This window comes from Phalangium opilio, unplaced genomic scaffold, assembly GCF_054372755.1.
Source record: "Phalangium opilio isolate 3A_F unplaced genomic scaffold, DU_Popi_V2 ptg000059l_1, whole genome shotgun sequence".
Lineage (NCBI taxonomy): Eukaryota > Metazoa > Arthropoda > Arachnida > Opiliones > Phalangiidae > Phalangium > Phalangium opilio.
Window position 1 is genome coordinate 2342906 of NW_028324176.1, and position 21053 is coordinate 2363958.

At 37.5% G+C, this 21053-nt stretch overlaps 3 long non-coding RNA genes across 4 annotated transcripts; 2 read left to right on the forward strand and 1 right to left on the reverse strand.

The window, feature by feature from the left end:
- The first annotated feature begins 1972 nt into the window (after positions 1 to 1972).
- LOC149667313 (uncharacterized) lies at positions 1973 to 5345 on the forward strand. Its single transcript, XR_016368174.1, has 3 exons — positions 1973 to 2230; positions 2931 to 3049; positions 4361 to 5345. It is a non-coding gene; the product is annotated as an uncharacterized LOC149667313 (long non-coding RNA).
- Positions 5346 to 5814: 469 nt separating this feature from the next.
- Positions 5815 to 6495, forward strand: LOC149667314 (uncharacterized). Its single transcript, XR_016368189.1, has 3 exons — positions 5815 to 5904; positions 5980 to 6116; positions 6397 to 6495. It is a non-coding gene; the product is annotated as an uncharacterized LOC149667314 (long non-coding RNA).
- A 3274-nt stretch (positions 6496 to 9769) lies between these two features.
- On the reverse strand, positions 9770 to 11497 carry LOC149667315 (uncharacterized). Of its 2 annotated transcripts, XR_016368191.1 has the most exons (4): positions 11393 to 11497; positions 10862 to 10982; positions 10573 to 10713; positions 9770 to 10021 (listed from the first exon to the last, which is right to left on the reverse strand). It is a non-coding gene; the product is annotated as an uncharacterized LOC149667315 (long non-coding RNA). The 2 variants fall into 2 exon arrangements; XR_016368190.1 differs by lacking the exon at positions 10573 to 10713.
- Between the last annotated feature and the right edge of the window lie 9556 nt (positions 11498 to 21053).

Genomic DNA, 21053 nt, shown 5'->3' on the forward strand with positions numbered 1-21053 from the left:
CTCTCAGGCGTTTGTTCTTTTCTTTCAGTTTCAGGACTTTATCTTCCAATTTATTTCTAGACCATGTAGCCATGTCATGATCCTTTTCAGCTTCACTGTCCAGATTTTCCAAAAGCGCTTGAGCTTGCTGTGAAAAGATAATAAACGTTGAAACTGCACCTTTTTGTGTTGTTAGCTCAAATATTTTACTGCAATTATTAGAATGTTTATTTAGCCTGGCTTAACTTTTGTTTAAAATTAATTTGTTAAATATGAAAGTGTTTCAGCCTTTTTTCGAAATTTCAAATTAGAGTAAAGCGTGTTATACTTCTGTGCAACTATCTTTGTAACAAAAAACGTGGAATTACAAGAAACTGACTCACTATAAATTCTTCAAGATAATAATAGAGACGTACCGCTTTTAGTGCTGGTGAACTCGTGCATGCTGGTGACTTGTCCCCATTCTCTAACTTATTAAGTTCTTTTTTCAACTTTTTTTCAATCTGGGCGTCTGTACCTTAAATTCAGTGTGAGAAATATTAAGCTAGGAACACAATCTAACTCGAGAATTGAATTGGTACTAAAAATGTACACGTTAGATAATTTCCAACACCATAAGCGTAGCAATATTGCTTTGGTTATCAAGGGACTGTTCACAAATCACGTCACCCTCCCCCTTTGACACACATAATCACATGAATTTATACAATCTCCCTAGGTAACATATTTCCCTCAAATTAAACTAGCCAAAACCTTTAAAGAAAATGTGAAATATTTCGAAATAATCCTATTCGGTCTGCGGACAAGGCGACAAGCACTCGATATTCACACTTAGGGGTTATAAAATGAAACAGTTCCCTTTTGTTTGGATCAAGTATTTAAGTGATTTTTTCACTTTTTTGAGTCACGTTTCTGAATAAAACTATTTCACCAGAGTCCCAAATCGTCACAAATCGACGCGTGACGTAATTTATGAACGATCCCCAACACATTTCTGTGCTAGCAATTTTGAGCCTATTTCCCACACTCCTTTAGGACAACGCTATTACACTATATATACACGTACAATTCGGCTTAATGAAATTCGATGTTCTAACCCTGCTAGGGACTTAATTACATGCTTATTATCAAAAGATATTACTTACCAAATGCCAATAATTTTCCTGGAGCACACTCTTCGTTATCGTCCCATTTAATGTCGGTAACTGTGTTTATGTACTTTTTATAATCTGTTGCGGCCGCAATTTCAATTACAAGTTTTTTGTCCACAATTCTTCCAATCTCGTAATTATCATACTTTTCTACGTCAAACCATTTGACGAGAAAATGAAGAGAATTCTTCGCTTTTCTTGTCGTCATTTTAGATAACTAGTAATTCAGAAAATCCGAAATGACACGACCTTCTCTCGCGTTCGACGCGCTTTGAATCCAATTTTTTATTATCCAAAAATCAACTGAGAACTTTTTTTTTTACACCTACTAACACTAGTGCTTAGCCGTTAGGCCTTGAGCACCAGGAAGAATTGAGCGGGAGACCCTACGCGGCCCAGCACTGACGGGGGCCGCTAGGTCGTATGTGTATAAGCAGGGAAGGAAATGAGGTTTACTTGGGAGGTGACGGAAGGTGGAATTGGGGGAAGGCACCTCCGGCGGACACGGGACAGTCGGCACCGATAGGGTAGGATCGCCGACATGTGTCGTATTCCCTCAAACTTTGCCGCCCGGAAGCTTGGCTTACAGGAGTGTGCCACACTCCCGGCCAACTGAGAACTGACAAACAAGCTGCCTCAGCAGAAATATAAACAGCAGAACTCGCAGTAGACAACTCCTTCTAAAGACTTAAGCTATCCACCTGCACCATGCCTAAACCACCGCGCGGCACCATCTCGGGCTTTGGAGTTTGGAGGATGCGGAGTCTATTTATCCTATTTGTGACTTATCCTTTTGCAACAAATACAAATCTCTACTATAATGCGAGGTATTCCAAGAGTCAAATATCGACCATAATGATCATTATCGAAATGCACTGCCAAAGGCTGGCTGTTCTTTAGGCGGGTTATACTCCCCAACTTCCTGTTTAAATAAATAAAAAAGATGGCTGCCTTCGAATCGAAGTAGCTCGTAGAATTAATTACAATGCAGTTTGAAGATTTTATATTTAATTCTATGCGACTAATGTTTTTCAGAACTATATGTTTCAACCTTTTATAGTTTAATTTATTCGTTTTAACGTCACCGAAGCGAGAGAAACGTAAGTATTTTGAATAACAATTGTTTTTCATGATAATCGACCAAGGCTTAGGATTGTTTTCCCTTACTGTTTCGCGTTATAGTCCTGGTCCATGTTGAAGTAACGCCGCCGATACGGCGGTCGCTCATTTTCGGCGGCGAAACCTAGCGCCATTTTCGGAGGTGCAATGCTGCCAGACACATTTCCCTAGTATTTTTTGAACTGATTGTCGTCGGCTGCTATTCATTCCGTATTTGGACACAGAACATCCCTAAAGGTTAATTTTTGTTCACGGAAACTTTAATTGGCTTAATTTCAATACTATTTAATTAAATTGGAAACCTCAATTTCTAAATGTGGAACAAAATATAGTAAAAAATTAAAGAATAAGGCTAGGACGCTGCCATTTTATAATTGTGCCCTGCAGTTCTCTCAATTATGAAGCAGACGATAATCAGTTACCAAAACCACGGCCCACCCGCTCACGGACGTGATCGAGTTAGCTATGCGAATAAAAATCCCTCTCTCCGTAAATGGCGGCCGATCACGTGATATTATTTTTCCCGCGGAAAACGCCTCGAGATTCTTGAGAACTATGCGGCGCTCAAATGGACCAATACTATTAAATACATATTTTGCATTTTTAATTAAGGGGAATCATTCTTAAATGCATAGTTCCATTGTTAATTTAATTAAAATTGAAAAAACTACATAATTTCAGATTTTTCTTAACTACGGAGCACTGAAAGCCGTTGCTTATTGCAGTTTCAACGAACATCAATAATATTACGAGTTAGTCATTACACCCCCCTTAAACAAGTCAAATTAACTCAAATAACGGTAAATAAACGTCATATTAATTGAAACTAATCTCATTTTACCCGAAACTCCCGTCAGAACCTACTAACCTTGCATGTTTTAAAAGATCTTCATCCCCGTTCCGTTTCCACTGAAATTTTGTAAATAATTGTTATTATTATTGAAGCAATATTTAACATGATTGATAGCCACCATTGTCATTATGACTTGATGATAGGGGGTGGGGCGCAAGCCTTTCGCCTCAAAATCGTCTCTCAATGTAGTAGGCTGTCTATTTAGCGCAAAGAGACACGGTAGGTTCCTATTTGATGATAGACTAAGCCCCGCCCATACCTTACCTTATGTAGTTGTAAATAGACCAAGCCCCGCCCATACCTTACCTTTTGTAGTTGTAAATAGACCAAGCCCCGCCCATACCTTACTTTTTTAGTTGTAAATAGACCAAGCCCCGCCCATACCTTACCTTTTGTAGTTGTAAATAGACCAAGCCCCGCCCATACCTTACCTTTTGTAGTTGTAAATAGACCAAGCCCCGCCCATACCTTACTTTTTTAGTTGTAAATAGACCAAGCCCCGCCCATACCTTACCTTATGTAGTTGTAAATAGACCAAGCCCCGCCCATAACTTACCTTTTGTAGTTGTAAATAGACCAAGCCCCGCCCATACCTTACCTTTTGTTGTTGTAAATAGACCAAGCCCCGCCCATACCTTTTGTAGTTGTAAATAGACCAAGCCCCCCCCCCATACCTTACCTTTTGTAGTTGTAAATAGACCAAGCCCCGCCCATACCTTACCTTTTGTAGTTGTAAATAGACCAAGCCCCGCCCATACCTTACCTTATGTAGTTGTAAATAGACCAAGCCCCGCCCATACCTTACCTTTTCTTGTTGTAAATAGACCAAGCCCCGCCCATACCTTACCTTTTGTAGTTGTAAATAGATCAAGCCCCGCCCATACCTCTGTAGTTTTAAATGCACCACGCCCCCAAGACTTCAACCCTCTTTAATTGGAAATGATGGATCGTAATTAGTACTATGGTGGGCTTTATCTAGTTCAAGGACGCATGGGAGGTTCTTGTTTTCGGTTACACGATGAAGCCCCGCCCATAGCTTCAAGACCACGCCCCTAGATTGCCAGCCACTTTAATTGGAAACGATGAAGCGTTGTTAACGATTATTGTTTAAAAATTCCCTATTTCCCTCTTAAAGGGACACGAAATTTGATTATGACACAGTCAATTAGAATAACGTCACAGACTTTATCGAAATCATTATACTAATTTAATTCCAATTCTTGCTCTATAGACTAAAGTTGCAACCTCAAATTTTCAGAAAAGTGGCCAACTTATTGCGTTTCTCATCATTGGTATATTGCAAAAGAGACCCGAGCGTAGTTGAAGGAACACTCTAGACGAAGCTGAAAACTCTTTCTAAGGATGTAACGAGGTCGAAACGGTTGGTATTTAAAGGGACACGAAATCGAATAAGAATTAATGTTGAAATGTTGGGAATTAATCGTAATGAAAAAGAAGCAAATTATATTTTATTTCACGCAGTTTCTTTTGCAAAGAAGGCTTCTTCGGTGAATAAGAATTATTTACGGTGACATTTTTATTATTTTTAAAGTGTACATAATAGCTTAACCGTTAATTTGAATAATCTTAAACTATTTCAGGTTTCCTTTTACAAAGGGTTTCACCGCAACACGATCCCAACCAGAAAATATGGGTTATCCAGTTTTTAATTGTGTTTGTTTCAACCCCGATATTATGAGCCTGATTAAATGAATTTATTATTAGATTAAATTTAAAGAAATTTTAAAATCGTAGAAATTTTCCGTTTTCTTGCAAAATAATGAATCTCAGTTTTCAATAAAATATTTAGAGTGAAAAGAGAACGCTGTAATTGTTTCGAGGTAATAAATATTATTAATTTCTAGGTAATTGAGGGATTCGCTTCATTTAATAATAAGAAATCAACATTAGCGACTTGGGGGAATTAGGCAACGGAAAAGGAGTCTGTGAATAGGAGACGTCTTCATGGGAGACATGGACGTCTCGTTGGTTATATCTATCAAAATAGCTAATATGAGAGGCTAAAAAACCATTTCCGCGCTAAATCAAGGTAGGTTTCAAGTTTTAAAAGAGTTAAAACAGCCATAATTGGATCATGAAGCAGTACAGTAAGCAGACGACATGACAAGAACAGCCGAGTTAGCAGCGATGATAAACTTATTTACAGCCCGCCTTATTTACAATCCGTAATTATTGTCTGCAACGTAGTCTGCTAGCGTGGAGATTCCTGAAAAACACTTCAGTTTACTTATTTATCTATTTTAAATTAAACTGGATTTGCAAATTAAACTAATTACACTCGCGCTTGTTAATTGCTTACGTCTTTAAGGTTTATTTTTTATATTACCTCAAATTTCAATAAAATCATTTTCCTGTTGAAAATCATTTTGATTTATTTACAGCCCTCTTAACTTTGATTTTTAAAATTATGCGAGTAACGCGATGTCTGAATCGTCGTCTGCTGGGAAAGAGTTTCCCGAAAAACGTTAAATATTTTTAATTAAGTATCTAAAGTTAAAATAAAATAAATATTTAAGATTTTTAAAGTGAATTTTTTTTACAAATCGTTGATTACTAACAGTTTTAAGGTTTATTTTACGTCTATATTTTATAAAGGTTGTTTTAATAGGCTTAACGCTATGACTGGGGTTAATGAAAAGAAACTAAAACTCAACGCAATTATTGAATTTTTTCAAATATTCGAAGGGTGTAGTTTCGTTTTCGAAGACTAAAAGACAACGGGCGTTTAGATGTGTAGCTCGGAATGGAGAAATGTTCAAGGAAGGCGCATTGACTTTCATTGTAATTAAAAATGACAGAATTATTAACAGTTGGTTTGTAAACTAATAAAATTGTTTTACTTTCTCGTTGATATAGAAAAAATGGTTGATAATCGTTTGACTTGATGTTTGGAACTTAAGACACCAAATAAAAATGTCACTTTAATGGAACACAAGATTTGGATAAGAATAGTTAAATAGAATAGAAGCGGTAGTGGGCTTTCTTTTGCAGAGGTTAGAATGATAATATTAAAATGCTTAAATAAGGAACATTCCATAAATCTTTAGACTTGTTTACATAGCAGTACACGTTAAATTAAGTTCACTAGTTAGTTTGAGCCTTATTTTTAAGTATTTAGTTGCTAGGATTCTAAAGTCTAGGGTATTTTACAATTTTGCGCTGCTCCAAGTCTTGACGCTATTAAATTTGGTGCTTTTTTGGGGACACCTCATTTACAATTTACATCTTATGTTTTTGGGAAATGAACTAGAATTCTTGTATCGTGAATCACAGCAGAGGAGGTTACAAACGCTTAAATGGCAAAAGATGAAAAAGGAATTTTTGATTTATTAAAGCCACATCTAGTGAAGCTTGCTCAAAGTCTTTCCGAAGATACAGCACTGGAAACAAAACCCTCTAAAGGTCTGCCACTTTTAAGGGACAAAAGATAGTCTAAGACTAGTGCAATTACAATGAACTCAGACATATTTGGGAAATCAACTAAAGTTTTAATATCGCGAATTACAGGGGAAGACTTAATTCGTGAGTGGCAAAACAGAAGCAATTAATTTCGTGTAGATGAAGCTCAAAATGTTTCGACGGATACAGCTACAGCGTTCTAAACAAAGAGTCAAAGTTGTACTAAATGGACTATTTAGCATTAGATACTATTTTCTTACCTTTTTATGGATGAGATTTTAATAATAGTATTTTCGCTTAACTTATAGCGGAGTGGTTAATGCGTTAGCTTTTTGAATATTGGATATTTATTGAATTTCGAGCCATGCATTTTTTAACGTCTGATTATTATCTAATATTTCTTAATTTGTAATTGATAGTATGATTCTAGACTATATTTTAACAAGTTTAGAAAGTTTTAAATTATGCCATATCTAACTCATTTATTGCAAAAAAAGTATGTTTAAGAACAATGTCACAAAGATGATAATAGTGTCAATAAGTGTTGCTTTTCATTTAGTTAAATAATAATTCAATTCAATAGTATCAAAAAAACCTTGTAGTGGTCGGTAATCGAACCAAGGTACAGAAATCTAAACTATAATGCTTTAGCTACTCGCCAACTATAATGCTATTAAAACCTTATAAATAGAAACACTAGAAAATCGTATGTAATCCAAAATACTACTAGGTTTCGTCGTACTTTCATCACGAATACTGGACAAACTATGATAGCTAGAGAAAAACGAATGTGTGATATAAAATAGTAAAACTAAAGCGCGTCTCTAGTGGCCCTATAGAAGAAAACTTTCTGGGTTTAGCTTTTAAATGCCAACTGCCACTTGTGGCTGAGAAATCTATCGTTTTAGCCATGCAAACTATTTGTATTCACTTATTGTAATATGAAGCAAGAATTTATACATATAGAACTGTTGTTATCACTGTCCAAAAAAGGTCGGATTTCAAACCCGATACTAATAAATTCATGATATAAGCTATAACCAAAGTCTTAAATCTTTGTGCAAATTTCTATAAAAATTAATTCTTTGCCAGGTTAAGCATACACATTGATTTCTGGGTGATATTTTTTCTCTTTTAATTAGTTGGTTTTAATACAGTTTGTTTAATTTAATCATACTTCAATTGGTTTTTCAATAAAAAATGGTTCAAAATTTTATTTGAACCCACTCAGCTACGAGTGCAGACTTCAAGAAAACAGTATCTATATATGTAAAGAATATGAAAATCAATTGAATGAAAGATTCTTTGAGACAAGGTAAGTTGAAATTATTTTTTAACTAATTAACGAAAATTTCAAGCCAACTATGTTCATTAACATAGATTTAAACTAATTTATTATAAATATAATTAAATTAAGCACTTCTAATCATGAGAAAGGTTGGTGTTGCTTAATATTGTATTAACAACATGGTGCATAGTTTACAAATCAATTGTTAATTACTCCTATGTAATTTTTAATAACGATTTCTCAATTAAGAGATCCAAATCTAAGCACTGGCTGTCTATAGAGTAATCTTTGACCATACATCGCAACGTCATCTTAGCGATATTCCCCCCTTCTGAGGGCAAATAGGATAATCTCATACATAGTTGCCTTCAACGTCGGGGATACACAGTTCCATAGAGCACAGTTCAATCCCCCTCTCTACCGAAATTACTCTATTAGTCTTTGAAAACGAAACTAGACCCTTCGAATATTTGAAATAATTCAATAAATGCGTTAAAATTAATTTTAAATTGAGTTTTAGTTTCTTTTCATTAACCCCAGTCATAGCGTTAGGCCTATTTAAACAACCTTTATAAAATATAGACGTAAAATAAACCTTAAAACTGTTCATAATCAACGAATTGTAAAAAGAATTCACTTTAGAAATCTGAAATATTTATTTAATTTTAACTTTAGATACTTAATTAAAAATATTAAACGTTTTTCGGTAAACACTTTCCTAGCAGACGACGATTCAGACATCGCGTTACTCGCGTAATTTTAAAAATCAAAGTTAAGAGGGCTGTAAATAAATCAAAATGATTTTCAACAGGAAAATGATTTTATTGAAATTTGAGGTAATATAAAAAAATAAACCTTAAAGATGTAAGCAATTAACGAGCGCGAGTGTAATTAGTTTAAATCGCAAATCCAGTTTAATTTAAAATAGATAAATAAGTAAACTAAAGTGTTTTTAAGGAATCTCCACGCTAGCAGACGACATTGCAGACAACAATTACGGATTGTAATTAAGGCGGGCTGTAAATAAGTTTATCATCGCTGCTAGCTCAGCTGTTCTTGTCGTGTCGTCTGCTTACTGTACTGCTTCACGATCCAATTATGGCTGTTTTAACTCTTTTAAAACTTGAAATCTACCTTGATTTAGCGCGGAAATGGTTTTTTAGCCTCTCATATTAGCTATTTTGATAGATATAACCAACGAGAAGTCCATGTCTCCCATGAAGACGTCTCCTATTCACAGACTCCTTTTCCGTTGCCTAATTCCCCCAAGTCGTTAATGTTGATTTCTTATTATTAATTGAAGCAAATCCCTCAATTACCTAGAAATTAAAGATTTTTATTACCTCGAAACAATTACAGCGTTCTCTTTTCACTCTAAATATTTTATTGAAAACTGAGATTCATTATTTTGCAAGAAAACGGAAAATTTCTACGATTTTAAAATTTCTTTAAATTTAATCTAATAATAAATTCATTTAATCAGGCTCATAATATCGGGGTTGAAACAAACACAATTAAAAACTGGATAACCCATATTTTCTGGTTGGGATCGTGTTGCGGTGAAACCCTTTGTAAAAGGAAACCTGAAATAGTTTAAGATTATTCAAATTAACGGTTAAGCTATTATGTACACTTTAAAAATAATAAAAACCTGACCGTAGTTGTATTAAATGGTCTGAAAAGAAGGCATCAGCGAGTTGAAAATAATGATAAGGAGGACGGACCAAAGAAAGTCTTGGTTCAAAGAAGCTTAGTTAGTTTTATTTCGAAAAACTAATACTTCGGAGAATCGGCGTTGCAATCTCGTGAATAACAAGGACTATGTTGTCCAACTCACTCCTTGGGTAGTCTTTGTATCTTGGAGTCAGGTGCCTGTGACATATTTCAAATAATTCTTATTCACCGGAGAAGCCTTCTTTACAAAAAAACTGCGTGAAATAAAATATGATTTGCTTTTTTCATATCGATTAATTTCCAACATTCGAACATTAATTCTTAACTTGAAATTTCGCTATAATTACAAACAACTAAAAATAATAACTCTTAAAATATTTGTCACCGCTATTTCGTGTCCCTTTAAATACCAACCTTTTCGACCGCGTTACATCCTTTCAAAGAGTTCTCAGCTTGGTCTAGAGTGTTCCTTCAACTAAGCTCGGGTCTCTTTTGCAATATACCAATGATGAGAAACGCAATAAGTTGGCCACTTTTCTGAAAATTTGAGGTTGCAACTTTAGTCTATAGAGCAAGAATTAGAATTAAATTAGTATAATGATTTCGATAAAGTCTGTGACGTTATTCTAATTGACTGTGTCATACTCAAATTTCGTGTCCCTTTAAGAAGGAAATAGGGAATTTTTAAACAATAATCGTTAACAACGCTTCATCCTTTCCAATTAAAGTGGCTGGCAATCTAGGGGCGTGGTCTAGTACTAACTACAGAAGCTATGGGCGGGGCTTCATCGTGTAACAGAAAACAAGAACCTCCCATGCGTCCTTGAACTAGATAAAGCCCACCATAGTACTAATTGCGCTCCATCATTTCCAATTAAAGAGGGTTGAAGTCTTGGGGGCGTGGTGCATTTAAAACTACACAAGGTATGGGCGGGGCTTGGTCTATTTACAACTACAAAAGGTAAGGTATGGGCGGGGCTTGGTCTATTTATAACTACAAAAGATAAGGTATGGGCGGGGCTTGGTCTATTTACAACTGCAAAAGGTAAGGTATGGGCGCGGCTTTGTCTATCATCAAATAGACCTACCGTGTCTATTTGCGCTAAATAGACAGCCTACTCCATTGAGAGACGATTTTGAGGCGAAAGGCTTGCGCCCCACCCCCTATCATCAAGTCATAATGACAATGGTGGCTATCAATCATGTTAAATATTGCCGCTACCAATATGCTTCAATAATAATAATAACAATTATTTACAAAATTTCAGTGGAAACGGAACAGGGATGAAGATCTTTTAAAACATGCAAGGTTAGTAGGTTCTGACGGGAGTTTCGGATAAAATGAGATTAGTTTCAATTACTGTGACGTTTATTTACCGTTATTTGAGTTAATTTGACTTGTTTAAGGGGAAGGTGTAATGACTAACTCGTAATATTATTGATGTTCGTTGAAACTGCAATAAGCAACGGCTTTCAGTGCTCCGTAGTTAAGAAAAATCTGAAATTATGTAGTTTTTTTCAATTTTAATTAAATTAACAATGGGGCTATGCATTTAAGAATGATTCCTCTTAATTAAAAATGCAAAATATGTATTTAATAACGCGAAACAGTAAGGAAAACATGAGCGGCTAAATGTGCGCCGGTTTTTGTTATTATCAAGTTTTATCAACTGAATAGATTTCCCTTCTCCAAAATTTTACTAAATAGAATATGTTTTTACCCCTAATTATTGGTACCTTTCCAAATTATGGCTAATTAGCTTGTTTATTGCCATCTTTTCGAAAAAAAATTGTTATTTTTAGTTTCTTTCTACCCTAAAAAGAGGCGTACATTTAGCCATTCGTAGGAAAACAATCCTAAGCCTTGGTCGATAATCATGAAAAAGAATTGTTATTCAAAATACTTACGTTTGTCTCGCTTCGGTGACGTTAAAACGAATAAATTAAACTATAAAAGGTTGAAACATATAGTTCTGAAAAACATTAGTCGCATAGAATTAAGTATAAAATCTTCGGACTGCATTGAAATCAATTCTACGAGCTCCTTCGATTCGAAGGCAGCCATCTTTTTTATTTATTTAAACAGGAAGTTCGGGAGTATAACCCGCCTAAAGAACTGCCAGCCTTTGGCAATGCATTACGAGAATGATCATTATGGTCGATATTTGACTCTTGGAATACCTCGTCAGCCTGTAGACATCTTGGTAGTATAAGGTATTTTTCCAATTCTCTCATTGGGCTCCGTACATTACATGGTACGGTGGCTTCGAGGTCCAACCTATTAAAAGGCGAGTATGTCTTTGGTTCTGTGTCAAACTTTGGGGGGGGGGGATCCTGCGCAGCTTCGAGTAATACACTCTCTCTAATGACAACACGTGCGCGTGTCTTTGTTACGCACTTGAAGTTTGGATACAAATGTTTCCATACTGGTTTGTATAAGAACCTTAAGATTTGAAATATTAGTATAAACATGACTTACATCCATGTCGTAAATTTATTTTATTAATGTTAATTATGAATATGGAACTGTATTATTGACGTGTTTATAATCAAAGTGAATCAAATTGAATATTATTTTTAGCAAAATTTAATTCTTCAAAGTTGGAAAAGCAACAAATCAAAATTTTACCATAATAAGAACTGATCTCTGCCTAATGATGTTCGATATTCATAATAAACATGTTCATATAGATAATGATAATTACTCTCAAAAAGTATGTTTTTCTGGGTTGGATCGAGGAGAGAGGCCATTATGTAAAATGGGTCCTCCAACGTTGAAGAAAACCGTTTTGGAGGTTTCCAGGACTCCGATCTTTAAATCTTCGAATTTTTTCGTTTCCACCCTGAAAACGTCCTGGAAAACGGTCAAAAGAGCCCCTTTGACGCTAGAGGATAGTGGACCACTCTTCTGAAAGAAGTCTGTTGAGACCTTTAAAGGTGTCAGAATCTCGAGGACATCCTTTGCGTCCTCGACGTCCTCTTCCGTTGGCAACGGAAAGTCTATATTGGCTGGACATTTGGGGTCTTTTTGGCTTTAATCAAAGCGTAAACCATGGCTTCCAACATATTATCCTGGAATATATTTGTATATTGTTGAAAATATTCTCTATGAGAACTTGCTTGTCTAACTTTTCAAATTGAAGTTAGACAAAAAACATTCAGAAGTTTCTAGAAAATATGGACCATTAAAATAAACTTACCTTCGTGAATAGTTCCAATCCCAGAAAAACTGCGCTCCAGCGAACACCCCTATCATTTTTAAATCAACGCCGCCACTTCTTGATTTTAACTCTTCTGTCCATTTAGGCGATTTGCGAAAAATGTTTATCCAGTTTTGGAGATTTTTAAGTAGCTCTTTCGAGCTGTCACTGGCCTTATTGGCATCGTTTACAACTAATTGAAGGTAGTGTGATATGTAGCCTTTTCTCTCCCAACCGTCGTCATGTAACGTAGCGTTTAGTGTTTAGTCTTCCTCTTCCTCTTCAGAATCCGAATCCGAGTCTTGCGCTCCGAAAATTGTCGCCAACGGATTCCAGGCTGGGATAAAAATAAAATGTCCACAACGTGAAATATCTATTAGCCGTGCAAAATTACTATGATTAAGGGCGCCACAAAAGACTTGCTGGGTAAAAATATTCACCGGCCCGCCGCGGAGCTAGCATCTAACAAAGAGAATACCGCAAGTCTCTGTGGTTCCCCTTTAGGTTACATATAAACCAATTGAATAAAAATGCCAGTTTTTGTTTACCTTCGTCGAGTTTGTTATCAGAATCTGTTTCTGATTCGCTGCTTTCATTTTCTAAATTTAGCCACCATTCGCCACGAAAAACATTCTGCATATTGAGTGCCTTCACCACATTTGCCGCATTGTCGGCACATACGCACGATATGTAAAAGTTACGTTTACATCAGTCATGATAGTCCTGTTCGATAATGCAAAATAACGACCAATTCATCCCCCCCGCGTTGTCAGATAGCAGCAGGGAAAGCCGCGTGTTAGTAAAAATAATCATGTTCTCAGGTCCCTCAATTTTGCCAATATGGCTTCAGCCGTATGTTTGCCAGGGAAATGGCATAAACTTATTAAGAGGGTTTTGAATTTCCAGTTTTCGTCAATAAATTGACCCCGTACACCCATTACCGACTGGCGACTTCGGGAAGTCCACAAGTCCAGGGTCAGATGCAAACTCTTCCTTACGACCTTGCTTAGGATGTGTAGCGATTCTTTCTATTCTTAATTATTGAGTTTTAATTTCAACTCTCCAGGACTTACCTTGAGTCTCCTGAAACTACAAAAATCATCATTGGCCCGGGAATACTCGCGTACCTGTGGAAAGGGTAGGGGTAGCGAGACGCATCTATTTGTCTAGGGGATTAGTAATTAATTTTAAAGTCAGTTTATTGTCTAGGGGAATTGTTTTCATGGTATAATAATTCGATGGAGGTTAGGGTTTGCCAAGTGTTAGGGAACAATTTTATTTCTAATAACCAACATATTATATCATTAACTTAAGGTTAATGATCAACAATAGTAATTGATCTTAACTTAATAAATTCGTTAATAGTCTAGGTTTCATAAAAACCTTAATCGTTAACCAAGTGGTTTAATCAGTTCATTTAAGTTGTTCATTCATTAAGTATATAGTTTTTGGTTTAAAAGAGTACGTTACGTTTGAGGGTGCGCATTCGGCGATGGGTCCTTGTCTTTCGTTGATTGAACCTTGTTTTCCGTTCTTCGCCGGAGTCGGTTTTCGGGACTCACTCTCGAGAGTTTTTTTTTTAATCGTAGATCGGTGGCAAGGTATCCATCGATCTCGGGGAACTTGTTGTTGGTTCTCCGGGTCAGTCGGATCGAGCTAGCAAGCATCAGGGCGAGAGGAGTAAAATCCGGACGTGGTCCGAATAGGCACTCTACCTCACTCGTCCCTCGATCCCTTTTTTGTCTCTCCTTTTTCTTGGGTCTCCTTTTTCTTGGGTCTCTCATTTTTAGCGCCACGATTTTTTCTCGGGTCGCCAATCCACGCCCCGTATTTGGGGTTAGTCTCTTCGGTATTTTTCCGAACACGTGCGTCACCGCACAACGAGTTAACACCAAACTTTTCAAAAACACTTTCAACTATATTGTATAGATTGTATCCTTTTTTTTTAAACACACAATGGGTTGGCAAACCCTAGTTCTAGTTAAAAATAAGAGTTGGGGAAAATTTTGAAAGGGTAGGAGAGAAATAGATGCGTCATTGCTGTATTGTGGAAGGGGGTAGAAGTACCGATGTTTCCCTGGCCAAGGAAACCCAAGTCTTTTCAGGAGCCCCAAGTTTTTTTTTAATCTCTATATGAAAGGTCAGCGACCAGCGCCTTTCTTTCATGGAGATGGGGTTTTGCTTTTTAAATTTGGAATCGGAATCCTACAATTTCCTAATTTACTAATTCTAATACTAATTTTAACTCAATTTGAATGTTATACCGTAATTTAACACTACATCTCTCCCCCGTTTAAAGTCTCAACGTCCCGTGAGACCAGGTCTAAGCGAAATAAAAAAAATCGAAAACAAAGTAAAAGGAAACTACACTAAACAAAAACAAAAAAAATTGAAAACGTGACGTCAAAACTATTTACAGATGCACACATTTAATACTACACTAAGGCCTAATAATCTTATTTACATCTGATTAATCTGTCTTTTCTCCCTTCCTTCGTCTACTGAGCTCATTTGCGTATTACCCGACCAGTTGTCGGATCACGTGGTCTTAATACACGACCAAATTTAGGGACGGTGCTGTCGTCAGCCTCGTCATTATCTTCAGTTTCGCTAATATTTTCCTGACTAAAATCGTCATCTTTCAGGAGTAATTCGGTACGCTCATTATACGGCTTTAAATTTGATAACTTATACAATCCCTTTAAAGGTTTGTTTTTGAGGGTTTCTAGCCTATATGTATGGGGCGACAATTTTTCGGAAATACGGTAAGGACCGTCAAATTTCTTTGTTAGCTTTGCAGCGTACGCGTCTGCGGCGCTGGATTGATAGTGGGTTTTTCTACACATTAGATCACCTTCGGAAAATTGAAAATCCCTATGATGTTTATCATAGTAAGCTTTTTGCCGAGATTGTGACTGTTTAATAGTCTCTCGTGCTTTCTCCAGAGCTTCTTTAACTCTTGGGATAATTGTTAAGCTATAAATCTTTTCTACTTGGGGATCCGAATAGTGATCAGGATTTTTCTCTGTAATAAGACTAGTCGCTGTTCTAATATCTCTACCAAACATAAGGGAGGCGGGGGTGTTTCCCGTCGACTCTTGGGGTGAGGTTCTTATGGCCATAGCGAATTGTTGCAGGTACCTGTCCCAATCCCTATGGTCATTGTCTGTGATAAAGGACGCTATCACTGTCCCTATGGTTCTATTATAACGCTCTACCCGAGAAGTTAAGCCGGGAATAGTTGAAAATATAGCACTATAATTATGAACTAAGTTTCCTAATTGCTCTCTTTGTTCTGGTTCTAATGTATCCGCGCCATCCAAGGCAGTTTTTATACCTTCAAAATCAGTATATTCTCTTAATTGTGCCAAAGAATGACAAAAACCTTTTGTTTCATTTTGAAAATTAACCTTAAATTTAAAGACGGGACCTTCCTCGAGGTCTATTGTTGGGTTATTCCAATTAAATTGACTACGGCCATAATCTATTATCATGCCCGTTTTTCTCATGATATCCTTACCTAGGATACAAGGATACATTATATCAGACGAATATATAGCTTCGAATTCTAATTGTTTTCTGGGGAGCCCAAAGGGCACTATTACTGAGCCTTGAGTAGCTATTAGGCTACCGTCGGATTGTTGTAACGTAATTAAACTATTATTAGTTGGGAATCCTGCTTTTTCGAGAATGGGTTTTAATTTACGGTTTATAAGGGTATGAGTAGAGCCCGAATCAATTAATGCTTCGCACGGAACTGTACCCAAAAAAATATCAAGAAAATCTTGACCGTGATCAATTTTATCAAATATATTGGTAGGAGTTGGACTTATCGGGACTGAGGGTCGGACCGCCCGTGCGGGGCTGTCTGTTTTTATTGAAGCTGTGCGGGCGGTTTCTCGAGCCCTTGCGAGGGGCCCGCTACTTCGTTTCCCGAATTTTTGGGTAGAATGGGTTCAGGGCAAAAGTTTTGACTATGCCCAACTCCATTACAATTAAAACAAGTTAGCCTAGAGTAAAATTCACCACCTCGAGGGGTTCTCTGCGTGGGAGCTGAATCTCTATACCAACAGTTGGAGGGAGAATGTCCCATTTTACGGTAAATAGAACACTCCATTCTAGGTGGATTATTCGGTCTAATGTTAGGCCTACTCGATACATTACTGGCAGGTTTTGGGGAGCTAGGTTTTGGCGCGGGAGTATTACTGGCCCCGAGGGGGTCGCTACTCTCCTGACGTCCTTTAGCCCTTTCTATTCTTTCCGTAGTCTCTGCATGGTCAGTAAAGTCTCTCAAAGAGGTGTAACTATGCCTTTCCAGATGGATTCTAATTTCGGGTCGCAAATTTCGCCTTATTTTCCGTATCTGCTCACTAAGAGAAGGAGGGGTATTAAGTTGCCCAAATAATTTCTGCATAACATCTAGAAATTCACAAACGGTCTCCCGTGGTTTTTGAAGACGATCCGCTATTTTGTCCTGAATATAATCGTCATTCGACGGTCGGTCAAACGCGGCACTTATTTCCGCTTCGAAACTATTCCAATCTAAAAATGGTTGTTCTAAATAGAACCAGTCTTGGGCTGGGCCCAAGAGCATGGATGGGATCCAACTATGTAAAAATTCTACCTCAGTCATATTATTGGTCGTTAATATCTGTTTAGCACGACGTAAGAATTGTTTTGGGCCTGCGTCAGATGGCTTTCCACTATAGGTAGGGGTTTGTAGGGGTGTTTGCCATAAAAGCAAGGGGCGGTTCACGCTCATTTGTGGGGTTATGGTACTAGGGACACCAAGGGACGGTATCGGACTTGGCGCTCCTGCATTATGCGTTGGGAATAACACAGCCTGGGGTGGATATGGGAGAGGCGCGTTATTGTTAACCGTACAAGCAGGTGGATATTGGAGAGGCGCAATGTTATGAACCGTGCTGGCAGGTGTATATGGTAGAGGGGCGTTATTAGTACCCGTATTTTGCGCGGGGTAGGGTACGCTCGCATGTGGACTTGGAAAAGAGGTAGGGCAGCTGGCCTGGGTACTCGGTAGAGAGGCATTATTTACGCTCGTTTGTGGCGCTAGGGGGACTTGTGTCGAACTTTGGATTGAATTATCAATTGTTGATTTTGTTGAATGGTCACCATATCGTCCATTCTTTTCATTAATGCTGTTAGAAAATCAGCTGGTATTTGGGTCATTGAACTACTCGTCCCTATATTGGAAGAGGGGGCATTTATGCTTGAGTTTGGATTAGTTTGGCCTCCCATTGTGGCACTGGGGCCGGGTTGGCTAAGGGAGGATTTACTATGGCGTTTACATTACTTTGCATCATCCCACCTAAATTGTTTTGGTTTCCCTGGTTGCCCTGTCCACTATGAACAGGTGGGTTCCCTTGAGAAGCTGGAGGGGGAGGAGGGTTACTATTAGCACCCGAACCTCCTCCGTTTCTATTTGGGGATGTAGAGCGAGAATTTGGGTTGCTATCAGTGAGTACCATGTTGCTAGGATGAATTAAACCTTCGGAAGACTGGGGTGGTTCTTGTTTTTGTTGGGATCGGTGTAATAACCGGTCACTACGTAATTGTTTTTGAACGGCTACTAATTGCGAATCAAATCGACTATAGGGGTTCATAGGGCTAAATACTTTCTTATGAATTCCTTTTAAGACTATAAGGCTTGGAACTCTATTATTATTTAGTTCACGGTACTATTGACTATAAGGCATTTGAACTCAGTAAACGAATTTCCTAATTTTGCTTAAGCCCCTAGATTGTCCCTAAGTCGTTAATCAACAGTTTTAGACAGCCTGTATTTAATTTTAACGCACGTTCAACTATGGACGTACTAATTTCATCTACACCCTTCCTACTAATTTAATTCTGATAACTAATTGCTCATACTCTCATAAGTAATCTCGGACGGACCCCCATTTTGTAGCGATTCTTTTTATTCTTAATTATTGAGTTTTAATTTCAACTCTCCAGGACTTACCTTGAGTCTCCTGAAACTACAAAAATCATCATTAGCCCGGGAATACTCGCGTACCTGTGGAAAGGGTAGGGGTAGCGAGACGCATCTATTTGTCTAGGGGATTTGTAATTAATTTTAAGGTCAGTTTATTGTCTAGGGGAATTGTTTTCATGGTATAATAATTCGATGGAGGTTAGGGTTTGCCAAGTGTTAGGGAACAATTTTATTTCTAATAACCAACATATTATATCATTAACTTAAGGTTAATGATCAACAATAGTAATTGATCTTAACTTAATAAATTCGTTAATAGTCTAGGTTTCATAAAAACCTTAATCGTTAACCAAGTGGTTTAATCAGTTCATTTAAGTTGTTCATTCATTAAGTATATAGTTTTTGGTTTAAAAGAGTACGTTACGTTTGAGGGTGCGCATTCGGCGATGGGTCCTTGTCTTTCGTTGATTGAACCTTGTTTTCCGTTCTTCGCCGGAGTCGGTTTTCGGGACTCACTCTCGAGAGTTTTTTTTTAATCGTAGATCGGTGGCAAGGTATCCATCGATCTCGGGGAACTTGTTGTTGGTTCTCCGGGTCAGTCGGATCGAGCTAGCAAGCATCAGGGCGAGAGGAGTAAAATCCGGACTTGGTCCGAATCGGCACTCTACCTCACTCGTCCCTCGATCCCTTTTTTTGTCTCTCCTTTTTCTTGGGTCTCTCTTTTTTAGCGCCACGATTTTTTCTCGGGTCGCCAATCCACGCCCCGTATTTGGGGTTAGTCTCTTCGGTATTTTTCCGAACACGTGCGTCACCGCACAACGCGTTAACACCAAACTTTTCAAAAACACTTTCAACTATATTGTATAGATTGTATCCTTTTTTTTTTAAACATACAATGGGTTGGCAAACCCTAGTTCTAGTTAAAAATAAGAGTTGTGGAAAATTTTGAAAGGGTAGGAGAGAAATAGATGCGTCATTGCTGTATTGTGGAAGGGGGTAGAAGTACCGGTGTTTCCCTGGCCAAGGAAACCCAAGTCTTTTCAGGAGCCCCAAGTTTTATTTATTACGGAATGATATGAGGCATTGTAGCCTTTAACTATATCTGCCAAATGATCTATATATCTATGAGAATTGAAATGAGTCAACATTTTGAATATTCGATGTCTCAATGTTTTAATTAATCTTTCTACAAAACGACAATGGAATTTTTCTGACGCCATAGAACCGTATTTGATTTTATTTTTCTTTAGAAGATTTTGCGAACGTGAATTAATAAATTCTTTACCTAAATCGGACCAGATGGTTTTAGGTTTGCTTTGTTCGATGATTATTTCGAGATCTTTTGTTGCTTTGGCAGCGCGTTTTCTTTTCATGGGTACTACAAAAGCTTTTCGGGAAAAGCAATCAATGCCTACCATAAGGTATCTGTAGTCATCGTTGTATTTGGCGATTGACCCCAAATCAGCTAGATCAACTTCGACCCTATCCGAGATGTTAAAGACGGGGATTTAACGTCTTTTAAATTTATTTATAGCAGTTTTATGTAGTGTGTAAACGTTAATGGCCTCTAGAAAGGCTTTGAAATCGTTTCTCAAAATGTTAAGGTGTTGAACAAGGGGGCTAAACCCGAGAACCCTGACCTGTGGTTGCTGTTGAGATAAATGTTCTTTAACATTTCTTCTTTTTGGAGCTGCGATAGACCTACCATACTGGGTTCACGGGTAGTTGAGCGGTTTTCTTAAGAGCGTTTTGGAATAAAGCGGTTCCCTAAACAGCGGTTTGCAAAACCGCGTGGAAGCAAATCCACGGTTGCTGTTTCTGCGTTTCTCAATACAGAGCCATTTCCCAAAGCAGCGGTTGCTGATTCCGCCCAAACTGTGATTGATAGGGAGGAAAATCTCTATTATATTAAGTATGTAGAATAAAGAACCATATTATGCAAAAAGGAGTAGTGTTATATTGGAAGTAAAAAAATATAATTTTTTGGAAAAGGCATATTATTTTGGGAAGTCAATGGAGATAAACAACAATATTTTGGAAAAGGCGTACGAAACAACGCTCAAGATATAAACGCTGTAATCAAAATGCGCTAAAACGAGAAATGGCTATAATGGCAAACGCGTTTATGAAAAAGCCGTTTTAGACAATGCTGTTTTGATAACACGCCCAATCGATAGCATACCCCCATACTGTACCCTTGGTATTAAAAGGCGGTTTCTTTAATATTAAAGGGCAGGCTTTACTGTCAAAAGTTAATCTCTTCTTTGCTCTTAAATACGTTCGGAGCCGAAGCCTGTTTTTTATAGGTACGGAGAGAGGTGATGTCTTGATTGATGGGGGCGGTGCTGAGGGGGGCTTTGATTTACTTTCTAGAGGCAGAAAGTTTTGCACAAAAGGTTCAACTGTTTTACCA